This window comes from Rattus norvegicus, chromosome 1, assembly GCF_036323735.1.
Source record: "Rattus norvegicus strain BN/NHsdMcwi chromosome 1, GRCr8, whole genome shotgun sequence".
NCBI classification, from domain to species: domain Eukaryota; kingdom Metazoa; phylum Chordata; class Mammalia; order Rodentia; family Muridae; genus Rattus; species Rattus norvegicus.
This window is the reverse complement of record NC_086019.1, coordinates 86978586-86990491: the sequence shown is the minus strand read 5'-3', so window position 1 is coordinate 86990491 and position 11906 is coordinate 86978586.

Below are 11906 nucleotides of genomic sequence, written 5' to 3'. Positions count from 1 at the left end.
GGGATGGTGCTGCCCACAGTGCTCTGCGACTCCTGTATCAATTAAGACAATCCCTTATAGACAAGTCCATGGCCAGACCTATAAGGAAGTTATTCAGTTAAGAATTTTCCCTCAGGAAGCCCTGGGTCCTGCTAAGACTGAACCCACAGTGAACTAGTCTATGGGGGGAGGGCGGCAATGGGGGGAGGGTTGGGAGGGGAACACCCATAAGGAAGGGGAGGGGGGAGGGGGATGTTTGCCCGGAAACCGGGAAAGGGAATAACACTCGAAATGTATATAAGAAATACTCAAGTTAATAAAAAAAAAAAAAAAAAAAAAAAAAAAAGAATTTTCCCTCAGGTAACTCTGGGCTGTGTCAAGGTGACAGTTAATAACCAAAACACAGTATCAAACTGTGAGGTTCTCCTCCTCCAAACTCCACGGGAAGTTCCCCATTCTCTAAGTGAGTCTGCAGACATCACAAGTGCTGCCGTCCACAGCCTCTCACAGCCGGACCCTCAGAGCCAGGACACTGCTCAGGGGAATCTACCTTGAGTTTCACTTTTCCCACTTGGCAGATACTGGCCCCAGCAACAATCTGATGTTTGATGTGAAGAGTTAGTGAGCTTCCTGGTTGCTGCCGCTGCAGAGAGCCCGTGGGGAGCACCCCACGAGCGAACCTGAGCCTCGGGACCACAGGTAAGACCAAATTTTCTGCTGCGAGAAAGCTGCCTGGTGAGCTTGGGACACAGGAAAGCAGAATTTCTCTAGGACCGGGCACGTTCTGTGTTTACCTGAGGTCCCACACCCGCGGATCCCGGCCCGCAGCAGCTCTCTGCTCCCAGACCCGGTGAGAGAGAGACCCAACCGCCTGGTCAGGTGGGCACTCCTGAGGCTGCAGAGCGGAAGAGACCACCAACTCTGCTCACCCCTGCCCACATCCCTGGCCCAAGAGGAAACTGTATAAGGCCTCTGGGATCCCGTGGGGAAGGGCCCAGGAGCGGCAGGACCCCTGTGCCTGAGACACCGCCAGAACCTGAAGGAAACAGACCGGATAAACAGTTCTCTGCACCCAAATCCCGTGGGAGGGAGAGCTAAACCTTCAGAGAGGCAGACAAGCCTGGGAAACCAGAAGTGACTGCTCCCTGCACACACATCTCGGACGCCAGAAAAAAGCCAAAGACCATCTGGAACCTTGGTGCACTGAAGTTCCCGGAAGGGGCGGCACAGGTCTTCCTGGTTGCTGCCGCTGCAGAGAGCCCGTGGGCAGCACCCCACGAGCGAACCTGAGCCTCGGGACCACAGGTAAGACCAAATTTTCTGCTGCAAGAAAGCTGCCTGGTGAACTCAAGACACAGGACCACAGGAACAGCTGAAGACCTGTAGAGAGGAAAAACTACACGCCAGAAAGCAGAACACTCTGTACCCATAACTGACTGAAAGAGAGGAAAACAGGTCTACAGCACTCCTGTCACACAGGCTTATAGGACAGTCTAGCCACTGTCAGAAATAGCAGAACAAAGTAACACTAGAGATAATCTGATGGCGAGAGGCAAGCGCAGGAACCCAAGCAACAGAAACCAAGACTACATGCCATCATCGGAGCCCAATTCTCCCACCAAAACAAACATGGAATATCCAAACACACCAGAAAAGCAAGATCTAGTTACAAAATCATATTTGATCATGATGCTGGAGGACTTCAAGAAAGACATGAACACACTTAGGGAAGCACAGGAAAACATTAATAAACAAGTAAAAGCCTACAGAGAGGAATCGCAAAAATCCCTGAAAGAACTCCAGGAAAACACAATCAAACAGTTGAAGGAATTAAAAATGGAAATAGAAGAAATCAAGAAAGAACACATGGAAACAACCCTGGATATAGAAAACCAAAAGAAGAGACAAGGAGCTGTAGATACAAGCCTCACCAACAGAATTCAAGAGATGGAAGAGAGAATCTCAGGAGCAGAAGATTCCATAGAAATCATTGACTCAACTGTCAAAGATGATGTAAAGCGGAAAAAGCTACTGGTCCAAAACATACAGGAAATCCAGGACTCAATGAGAAGATCAAACCTAAGGATAATAGGTATAGAAGAGAGTGAGGACTCCCAGCTCAAAGGACCAGTAAATATCTTCAACAAAATCATAGAAGAAAACTTCCCTAACCTAAAAAAAGAGATACCCATAGACATACAAGAAGCCTACAGAACTCCAAATAGATTGGACCAGAAAAGAAACACCTCCCGTCACATAATAGTCAAAACACCAAACGCACAAAATAAAGAAAGAATATTAAAAGCAGTAAGGGAAAAAGGTCAAGTAACATATAAAGGGAGACCTATCAGAATCACACCAGACTTCTCGCCAGAAACTATGAAGGCCAGAAGATCCTGGACTGATGTCATACAGACCCTAAGAGAACACAAATGCCAGCCCAGGTTACTGTATCCAGCAAAACTCTCAATTAACATTGATGGAGAAACCAAGATATTCCATGACAAAACCAAATTTACACAATATCTTTCTACAAATCCAGCACTACAAAGGATAATAAATGGTAAAGGCCAACATAAGGAGGCAAGCTATACCCTAGAAGAAGCAAGAAACTAATCGTCTTGGCAACAAAACAAAGAGAATGAAAGCACACAAACATAACCTCACATCCAAATATGAATATAAAGGGAAGCAATAATCACTATTCCTTAATATCTCTCAATATCAATGGCCTCAACTCCCCAATAAAAAGACATAGATTAACAAACTGGATACGCAATGAGGACCCTGCATTCTGCTGCCTACAGGAAACACACCTCAGAGACAAAGACAGACACTACCTCAGAGTGAAAGGCTGGAAAACAACTTTCCAAGCAAATGGTCAGAAGAAGCAAGCTGGAGTAGCCATTCTAATATCAAATAAAATCAATTTCCAACTAAAAGTCATCAAAAAAGATAAGGAAGGACACTTCATATTCATCAAAGGAAAAATCCACCAAGATGAACTCTCAATCCTAAATATCTATGCCCCAAATACAAGGGCACCTACATATGTAAAAGAAACCTTACTAAAGCTCAAAACACACATTGCACCTCACACAATAATAGTGGGAGATTTCAACACCCCACTCTCATCAATGGACAGATCATGGAAACAGAAATTAAACAGTGATGTCGACAGACTAAGAGAAGTCATGAGCCAAATGGACTTAACGGATATTTATAGAACATTCTATCCTAAAGCAAAAGGATATACCTTCTTCTCAGCTCCTCATGGTACTTTCTCCAAAATTGACCATATAATTGGTCAAAAAACGGGCCTCAACAGGTACAGAAAGATAGAGATAATCCCATGCATGCTATCGGACCACCACGGCCTAAAACTGGTCTTCAATAAAAATAAGGGAAGAATGCCCACATATACGTGGAAATTGAACAATGCTCTACTCAATGATAACCTGGTCAAGGAAGAAATAAAGAAAGAAATTAAAAACTTTTTAGAATTTAATGAAAATGAAGATACAACATACCCAAACTTATGGGACACAATGAAAGCTGTGCTAAGAGGAAAACTCATAGCGCTGAGTGCCTGCAGAAAGAAACAGGAAAGAGCATATGTCAGCAGCTTGACAGCACACCTAAAAGCTCTAGAACAAAAAGAAGCAAATACACCCAGGAGGAGTAGAAGGCAGGAAATAATCAAACTCAGAGCTGAAATCAACCAAGTGGAAACAAAAAGGACCATAGAAAGAATCAACAGAACCAAAAGTTGGTTCTTTGAGAAAATCAACAAGATAGATAAACCCTTAGCCAGACTAACGAGAGGACACAGAGAGTGCGTCCAAATTAACAAAATCAGAAATGAAAAGGGAGACATAACTACAGATTCAGAGGAAATTCAAAAAATCATCAGATCTTACTATAAAAACCTATATTCAACAAAATTTGAAAATCTTCAGGAAATGGACAATTTCCTAGACAGATACCAGGTATCGAAGTTAAATCAGGAACAGATAAACCAGTTAAACAACCCCATAACTCCTAAGGAAATAGAAGCAGTCATTAAAGGTCTTCCAACCAAAAAGAGCCCAGGTCCAGACGGGTTTAGTGCAGAATTCTATCAAACCTTCATAGAAGACCTCATACCAATATTATCCAAACAATTCCACAAAATTGAAACACATGGAGCACTACCGAATTCCTTCTACGAAGCCACAATTACTCTTATACCTAAACCACACAAAGACACAACAAAGAAAGAGAACTTCAGACCAATTTCCCTTATGAATATCGACGCAAAAATACTCAATAAAATTCTGGCAAACCGAATTCAAGAGCACATCAAAACAATCATCCACCATGATCAAGTAGGCTTCATCCCAGGCATGCAGGGATGGTTTAATATACGGAAAACCATCAACGTGATCCATCATATAAACAAACTGAAAGAACAAAACCACATGATCATTTCATTAGATGCTGAGAAAGCATGTGACAAAATTCAACACCCCTTCATGATAAAAGTCCTCGAAAGAATAGGAATTCAAGGCCCATACCTAAACATAGTAAAAGCCATATACAGCAAACCAGTTGCTAACATTAAACTAAATGGAGAGAAACTTGAAGCAATCCCACTAAAATCAGGGACTAGACAAGGCTGCCCACTCTCTCCCTACTTATTCAATATAGTTCTTGAAGTTCTAGCCAAAGCAATCAGACAACCAAAGGAGATCAAGGGGATACAGATCGGAAAAGAAGAAGTCAAAATATCACTATTTGCAGATGACATGATAGTATATTTAAGTGATCCCAAAAGTTCCACCAGAGAACTACTAAAGCTGATAAACAACTTCAGCAAAGTGGCTGGGTATAAAATTAACTCAAATAAATCAGTTCCCTTCCTCTATACAAAAGAGAAACAAGCCGAGAAAGAAATTAGGGAAACGACACCCTTCATAATAGACCCAAATAATATAAAGTACCTCGGTGTGACTTTAACCAAGCAAGTAAAAGATCTGTACAATAAGAACTTCAAGACACTGAGGAAAGAAATTGAAGAAGACCTCAGAAGATGGAAAGATCTCCCATGCTCATGGATTGGCAGGATTAATATAGTAAAAATGGCCATTTGACCAAAAGCAATCTACAGATTCAATGCAATCCCCATCAAAATACCAATCCAATTCTTCAAAGAGTTAGACAGAACAATTTGCAAATTCATCTGGAATAACAAAAAACCCAGGATAGCTAAAGCTATCCTCAACAATAAAAGGACTTCAGGGGGAATCACTATCCCTGAACTCAAGCAGTATTACAGAGCAATAGTGATAAAAACAGCATGGTATTGGTACAGAGACAGACAGATAGACCAATGGAATAGAATTGAAGACCCAGAAATGAACCCACACACCTATGGTCACTTGATTTTTGACAAAGGAGCCAAAACCATCCAATGGAAAAAAGATAGCATTTTCAGCAAATGGTGCTGGTTCAACTGGAGGGCAACATGTAGAAGAATGCAGATCGATCCATGCTTATCACCCTGTACAAAGCTTAAGTCCAAGTGGATCAAGGACCTCCACATCAAACCAGACACACTCAAACTAATAGAAGAAAAACTAGGGAAGCATCTGGAACACATGGGCACTGGAAAAAATTTCCTGAACAAAACACCAATGGCTTATGCTCTAAGATCAAGAATCGACAAATGGGATCTCATAAAACTGCAAAGCTTCTGTAAGGCAAAGGACACGGTGGTTAGGACAAAACGGCAACCAACAGATTGGGAAAAGATCTTTACCAATCCTACAACAGATAGAGGCCTTATATCCAAAATATACAAAGAACTCAAGAAGTTAGACCGCAGGGAAACAAATAACCCTATTAAAAAATGGGGTTCAGAGCTAAACAAAGAATTCACAGCTGAGGAATGCCGAATGGCTGAGAAACACCTAAAGAAATGTTCAACATCTTTAGTCATAAGGGAAATGCAAATCAAAACAACCCTGAGATTTCACCTCACACCAGTGAGAATGGCTAAGATCAAAAACTCAGGTGACAGCAGATGCTGGCGAGGATGTGGAGAAAGAGGAACACTCCTCCATTGTTGGTGGGATTGCAGACTGGTAAAACCATTCTGGCAATCAGTCTGGAGGTTCCTCAGAAAATTGGACATTGAACTACCTGAGGATCCAGCTATACCTCTCTTGGGCATATACCCAAAAGATGCCTCAACATATAAAAGAGACACGTGCTCCACTATGTTCATCGCAGCCTTATTTATAATAGCCAGAAAATGGAAAGAACCGAGATGCCCTTCAACAGAGGAATGGATACAGAAAATGTGGTACATCTACACAATGGAATATTACTCAGCTATCAAAAACAACGAGTCTATGAAATTCGTAGGCAAATGGTTGGAACTGGAAAATATCATCCTGAGTGAGCTAACCCAATCACAGAAAGACATACATGGTATGCACTCATTGATAAGTGGCTATTAGCCCAAATGCTTGAATTACCCTAGATCCCTAGAACAAACGAAACTCAAGACGGATGATCAAAATGTGAATGCTTCACTCCTTCTTTAAATGAGGAAAAAGAATACCCTTGGCTGGGAAGGGAGAGGCAAAGATTAAAACAGAGACTGAAGGAACACCCATTCAGAGCCTGCCCCACAGGTGGCCCATACATATACAGCCACCCAATTGGACAAGATGGATGAAGCAAGAAGTGCAGACCGACAGTAGCCGGATGTAGATCGCTCCTGAGAGACACAGCCAGAATACAGCAAATACAGAGGCGAATGCCAGCAGCAAACCACTGAACTGAGAATAGGTCCCCCGTTGAAGGAATCAGAGAAAGAACTGGAAGAGCTTGAAGGGGCTCGAGACCCCAAAAGTACAACAATGTCAAGCAACCAGAGCTTCCAGGGACTAAGCCACTACCTAAAGACTATATATGGACTGACCCTGGACTCTGACCCCATAGGTAGCAATGAATATCCTAGTAAGAGCACCAGTGGAAGGGGAAGCCCTGGGTCCTGCTAAGACTGAACCCCCAGTGAACTAGACTATGGGGGGAGGGCGGCAATGGGGGGAGGGTTGGGAGGGGAACACCCATAAGGAAGGGGAGGGGGGAGGGGGATTTTGCCCGGAAACCGGGAAAGGGAATAACACTTGAAATGTATATAAGAAATACTCAAGTTAATAAAAAAAATAAAATAAAATAAAAAAAAATAAAAAAAGAACCTAAAAGCATGCACCCACAAAAAAAAAAATACTCAAGTTAATAAAAAAAAAATTAAAAAAAAAAAAGAAGAAGAGTTAGTGAAACACCATCATCAACACATCCCTTCCAGCCTGACTTGGGACAGGCCTCCCAGTCGCCTTCATCCCCTACCTCTTCTGACTCCACTGGATTCAGAACAGAAGTCAATCACCAGCTGAGATGAGACCTGAGATGGGAGCATTGGGGTAAAAAACATGACCATGACTCCAAGTTCTGAGTGTTCCTTCTGGGTCATGGAGGTCATAGAGGTAAATGGAGGGGACAAAAAGGCATGAGTGGGTGACAGAAATGAAAATCCACATGACCTTAGGTACACCCCTCCCCCTAGGAAGTGCCTCCCACCTGAGAGATAAAAGTCTCTCTCTCTCTCTCTCTCTCTCTCTCTCTCTCTCTCTCTCTCTCTCTCTCTCTCTCTCTCTCCCTCTCTCTCTCTCTCCTCCACCCCAAAGACCTATCCAGGATCACCCAGGAGAAACCAGAGAGGCAAGAAGAAGTAGAAGAGACAGAGCTGGATCTCATGAGACTGGGAACTGTTTGTGCCCGAGGACTCAGCCTGGAAATTAGTGTCTGTGTCTATCCATAAAGCCAAGGCTTCCTCCCAAAGCTCAATGCTCACATTTGAATAATGCATTTAACTGTAAGTTTTTTTTTCACTGTGTTTCCATCGAGGCCAATGGTCAAGTTCTGGAAAAGGGAAATATAGGATCCATGAGCAGTAGTGACGCTGGGAATAAAGAGCCCTTGGGAGCAGGACTGGGGCTTCCCATTGATAATCCAGGAGAGATGTGCAAGAGGGTGAGAGGCTGCCTGACTGGAGAGGCTGAGGTTTGACCCTGGATGGAAATGAGTATCTGAGGAGGGCATCAGCAGGACATCTGAGCCACTGGAGCAAACAGAATAAAGCCACCTGCGACATCAACAGAAGGAAGGGGAAACGCTGGTCTATAGAAGGCCATAGTATCTGTGCTATAACCTCAGTTAAGCAGATCCAGACCCCAGCAACAATCTGATGTCTGATGCGGAAAAGCCAGAGATGGGGCGCAGGTTAGTACAAGAGTATGCACAAGCCCTGATCCATAACCAACACACACAGAGAGAACAGCCCCATTAGACATTCATGTATTCACTGATCCTGAGTACAACATGTCCCCTGTGTCCCCATCACCATAAGCCTCCCTAGGCAGAAGTCCCTCCAGCCTATACTAGCTCAATGCTGGACCTGACTGCATGTACTTGGGCTAGGCCACGATGCCCTGGCAAACCTAGATGTCCATGTAGGATCTACTATGAGCTAACAAGTGACCTTGTGTCCTGACTCTATCCCTCTATATTTATATAGTTGTAGAAAGGATGTGACAGAAATTACTCATAGGTAATGTTCAGGTTGCCTGGGTCACCATAGATGATAGTCACTGAGTTCCAGGTTTCACAGTCCTAGGGTCCTGTGTCAGTTGGGGACATAAATATGTGAGAATCCCACTGTCCTTTGAGAAATTCAGCCTGGCACCTTCTGAGAGGCCATGACATTGTATCCTCCACAGGTAAGTTGTATTGTGAGTCTCAGGTTCAAGCTTTAAGTTTACCATCTTCACCCTCTATTGGGTTAGAATTGTCACTTCTGATGGTGATCTTGGGTAGCAGTACTGTGCAGACAACAAAGATAAGTTGGCTCCCTGTGGGACCCTTAATCTTTGCAAAGGCCTCTTTCAGCCAGTGTTGGTCTCTGTAACCTCTGTCCCCAATCTGTGTCCTTGGAGAACCAGGAAGAAGGTGACTCAGGCAGATGCAGGAGGAGCTGAGTGCTCAGACATGGTGGTGTCCTGTGCTGTGTGGGAGAAGCAGTCTTTGTCACATGGGAGCTGGGCTGCAGAGCTTGATGGTACAGACCTAGGACCTAGAGTCACAGGCCAGGTCTCTCCTGGTCCTCACTGACCCACTGCCTGCCTTGCTCCATGGAGCTGTGTCCCTCCAGCTACACTGCCATCTACTGCTGAGCCTGGGTCAGCGACCTCCAAGGCATTGCAGCCTAAAGATGTCCTCCAGTCAGATGTAAGAAGACAGCACACTGAGCTTCCCTTAGGGACATCCACAGCCTGACCTCAGGGCCTGATGTGTGTTCAGAAATCTCATGTGAGAAAATGAAAAAACCTGGTATTCAGTTCACTACCCAGGCTAGACCATCATAACATGGACCAACGTCCCCAGGGGCTCCATGGTGAGTGGCATGAGGCACAGGACCATATAAGGTCAAAGGATGAGCCTCAGAAGAATAGAGTGTATGAAGGACAGGCAAACAGGCTTGAAACAGAATGATAATTCTTTTCCTTGAGCCCTTTTCTCCAGAGCTGAGAGTCATACAGTTATATTTCCTGATCCACATGTTGCTTTGTTTTAATATTTTATGTATATGGTTATTTTGGCTGCGTGTGTATGTGTGCGCCACAAACATGCCCGGCTTTCACACAAGCTAAAGGGGGCATTGGATCACCTGAAACTGGAGTTTGGGGTGGTTATGAGCTGCCATGGATGTGCTTGGAATTGAACTTGGCCCCTCTACAAGAGCATCCAGTGCTCATAACCACGGAGCCATCTCTTCAACATTCCCAGTGGATTCTTTCAGAAGCAGATCTGACTGGCAAAAAAAATGGAGTGCAAGAACTGGCTAGAACTCAGGTTAGGAGGGCAGGTGTTTGTCAGATCTTGGATAGGGATTCGGGATGCTAGTTTTCAGCATATGAGACCATTGTTACTGATACTCGGGGTCTGAGGCAATCCCTGCAAGGATTTCTCTAAAGAGCACAATGAGATGAGAGACAAATGCTAAAGTTGTTTGAAACCAGTGACTCTCTGAGCAGAGAGAGTCCTGTGTTCCATGCAGGAACTACTGAAGTAAGGGGGGCTAAACAAAACCCTTCACCTTCCAGGAGTAGTGACTGTGTCACACCAGAAACACATGATTTCCTGTCTAGTATGCGGGCTAACAGACCTAGAATTACTCAGAAATCCTCCAGAGACAGGTGACAAGAGTCAGACCTAACTGTCCATTTGTTTTTGATTCCTAGGCAAGATGTCCCCTTAAGCAGCTGATGACCAAGATTAGCATCAGCTCCTCTCTGATCTACGGACAGCTGAGATGGCCTCCAGGGTGGAGACACTGGATATGTGGCTGCAGACAGATCGCTTGGGCTTCACTTCCGTCACCCGTCGCCTGTGTGAGACTCATGTGAACCCTGTGTTCCCTGTGTCTCAGTGTCCGAGTGATAGCACACTTGGGGAACAATTGTTGCAGTGTCCACAAAGTATCCCTAAGTATGAACAAGGCCCTGACACTGGGGCAAGATGGCTGTCCAGATCAGCAGCGTCTGTTCCTATTTGTCTACAGGAGAGGACTTGCTAGACTTATTTGCTGTGGGCCATACAGGAGGAATGACATTTGGAAATGGCTTTAGAACTCGTGGGATGTGACCCACGGATGACCACAGCTACATGGGTGAGCCTCACTGTGACACAGCCAGAGAACTATGTGTCCTGAGGACTTTACCCTGTTGTAGACTTCTCTGCTTGCTGCCCTCACATTTCTCTTAAGCTAAGAATCACATGAAAAATCTAAGGGTTCTTCCAGACCCTCACTGGGGACTTATATACAGCTTATATATCCCAGCAATACATCTGGCACTCACTATAATAATGATTGATCTCTTTCAGGAATTGCTGCTGGAACAGATTAATGATTCAATTACCATCCCAAAGAACAACGTAGAGACGAAGATTGTCAGCAATGGCTACTGCCCTTAGAAAACATTTGAAAAAGTAAAGTTGTTTAGTGAAGCCAGGTTGAGATGTTTTTACTACTGGGTCTGATGTAGAAAATCTTAGGGAAGAATCTGAAGCTCATTCAGCAGGGCACACTCTTATTGGTTAAGCTACAGACCTCTCATACTCATGAAACAAAAACAGCGGCAGCACTGGCTGACATCACTCTCACTGAGGCTGGATTGGCGATGATTGATTTCTTATAACCATTTTTGCCCTCAGCCTCCCGATAGGGTTTATTAAGAACTTCCAATGCGTAGATGTGCATTCTGAGGACTTAAGCTAGATATGACTGACTTATTTTTTATTGGATATTTTTTATTTACACTTCAAATTTTATCTCCTTTCCCAGGTTCCCACCCAAAAACACCTATCCCATCACCCCTCCCTGATCTTCTATAAGGGAGGCTTATAGAAGCCTCCCCCACCCATCCACCCAACCCTTCCCCACTCTCTGCCCTGATATCCCCTACAGGGAGGGCTTCTCCTCCCTCTGGTGCCCAACAAGGCAAACCTCTGCTCCATATGCAGCTGGAGTCATGGGTACTCCTTGGACGGTGGTTTAGTCCCTGGGAGCTCTGGTTGTTGGTATTGTTGTTCTCATGAGGTTGCAAACCCCTTCAGCTCCTTCGATCTTTTTCTCTAACTCCTCCAATGGTGACCCTGTTCTCAGTTCAATGATTGGCTGCGAGCATTCACCTCTGTATTTGTCTGGCTCTGGCAAAGCCTCTCAGAAGACAGCTGTATCAGGTTGTGGTCGAAATGCACTTCTTGGCATCAGGAATATTGTCTAGGTTTGGTGGCTGTATGTATATAGGCTGGAT